The 2,167-nt window shown below is 44.9% G+C and overlaps 1 protein-coding gene across 1 annotated transcript in view; it reads left to right on the plus strand.

The window, feature by feature from the left end:
• The window catches only part of LOC119592595 (serine/threonine-protein kinase 17A-like), a gene marked incomplete at its 3' end in the record, with an annotated part of 209,876 nt that overhangs the window by 154,943 nt on the left and 52,766 nt on the right, over positions 1-2,167 (plus strand).

Genomic DNA, 2,167 nt, shown 5'->3' on the forward strand with positions numbered 1-2,167 from the left:
TTTTTATATATTGCATCTCTGACTTGTAGACGCTCTTCCTCTAACATTGCATTCGATTCAATAGTTTTTTTTTTCGTTTTCCCCCCTCTCTCCCTCGTGTTTCGAGTGCCACACCTCCTTGACCATTGTGAACAGCACCATTTGTCAGGCAGGTTCCCTTCCTCACAAGGACTTGGGGCTTTTACCCTTCCAAGCAGGGGATTGCACAATTATTCTCTTGTTTCATTTACATCTCGGTTTATTTATGTATGTCTTTATATTTTCCCTCCGTGTTCATTCATCATATTTTGCTTCTTTTAGTTCTGTAATTTTCGCTTCTCATCTAATATCTTAGATTAGCACAAGATTACTAACAACTAATCTTATCGTAATGCTAATCCGCAGCGAGTGCTTTTCAGTGTTAAGTTTACTGAGTTTTAGAAACTCTGAGTTGCCGTTAAGCAGTAGAAGAAAAATATAAGTAAGAATGTGTCGGAAACCTGATTTTCGCCAAAAGTCTTAACTCCACCAAATGTCGTCTAACCTAATGAAACTGCTTTTTGGCGATTATTAAGTCACTCTTGTTTCGCGCTTTTGATATCAGTCTAAATTGCAGTCGCGCTTTGAGCTCTTACTGTGATTAGAGAGCGGCCCGGCGGCCGTGAACTGATCTTTTACTAGCATGACGCACCACCATTCCGTGCCGTGGCGCGATCCCACGCCCTCCCACCTGGCCAGTATTCTAGGCCTCCCCCTCCCGTCCCCCCAATCGCCGGCCGCGCCCGCGCCTACGCCTCCTCTTCATCACAAGGCCACGATGCCGTCCATCAACATAACCTCCGTCCCCGCTCTCCCTTCCAAGAAAGATACGCGCACACTCACGGGCGTACAAAAGCGCAGTACATGCTTGATCCGTCACACGATGAATACACTTTCTTCCAGAATAATTTTGCTTCAGTAGACACGAAAGAAATTGGGTACGGTGTGACCTCGGAGAAACGAACCAATGGAGCTCGAACCCGGAGAACAACCAAAACCTCATTAAGACCACCTGTGGGCGTTTATCTCGGCCACCGTGTTTACGTCTGCTGGCGAAGGGCAGAGAGGGCGAGGCGAGGCGTTGCTGGAGCGACGAGGGCCTAGGAGAGAGGGAAGTACTCCGGGCCGATGGAAATATGTGAGGAAAGGTGGAGTAAGAGTGGAATAGAATCACAGAAATAATACATATGGTTAATAAAGCAGAGGGACGCCGCTGCGGATGAAAAGAGTTTAGATATCTTCCTTTGTCAGCGATCTTTAAGTCTCCGAAGAATCAACGTGTAGGCCCGATCATAGCAATGCTTACACACCGACCATCACCGACCTGATGACCTGCCCTTGTCCTGCCTATCCTTTCCTGGTCTGGCGGCCTCAAGGTGTGCCTGTCCTGTGACCTTTGGATACATCGAGGGCACCAAGGACGAGAACCCCCCCCCCCCCTTCTCCCCCAGCCACCCAAACATGCAGGATTCTGGCTATTTTGTACTTGTCTCGTCATTTGCATACGGACTCTGTTCTTACTTGTCGCACCAAAATACATTTATTAACAGCAATGTTAGCAACGGTGACTGAAGGAATGTTGCTGAAGAAGAAAACCTCGACGAAAATAATTTTATCGGCCAATCCTCCTTGTGAGGTTATTATCTCACATGGAGGCCGTCTTGTCTAGGTGACGGATTGATCAATCAGGTGAACCAGCGCGACTGTGTTTGTTGCTCAAAGGGCGATATATATTAACCGGGAATGTTACTTATTTTGCATTATCGTAATAAAAACAAACACTAGAATGGTTTTTATTACCTTTATGTTATCCTTATCACAAGCATCAGATGAAAAGGATATTGTAAGTAATATCAATAACTTTTTCTCCAGTCATACCTACTATTCTTAGAACTGGCATCATTGTTATGACTTTTCTAACGATTATAGTCAGTTTTTTCCACATTATCAATCTACCAAACATGATGCAATGGAACAAAATGAAATGCCATCCACAAAGTAGATTCCAGAAACACCTCTAGGCTTCAGATTACAAATTCCTTTTTTATGATGCCGCGATTTCTATCATCAACCAAATTATGAATGACAAGGTGCGGTCACGTGATGAATGAACCTTGAGCTAGCGGTTCCCTGGAGATGATACAGCAAA

The sequence above is a fragment of the Penaeus monodon genome, chromosome 30 (assembly GCF_015228065.2).
Source record: "Penaeus monodon isolate SGIC_2016 chromosome 30, NSTDA_Pmon_1, whole genome shotgun sequence".
Classification (NCBI taxonomy): domain Eukaryota; kingdom Metazoa; phylum Arthropoda; class Malacostraca; order Decapoda; family Penaeidae; genus Penaeus; species Penaeus monodon.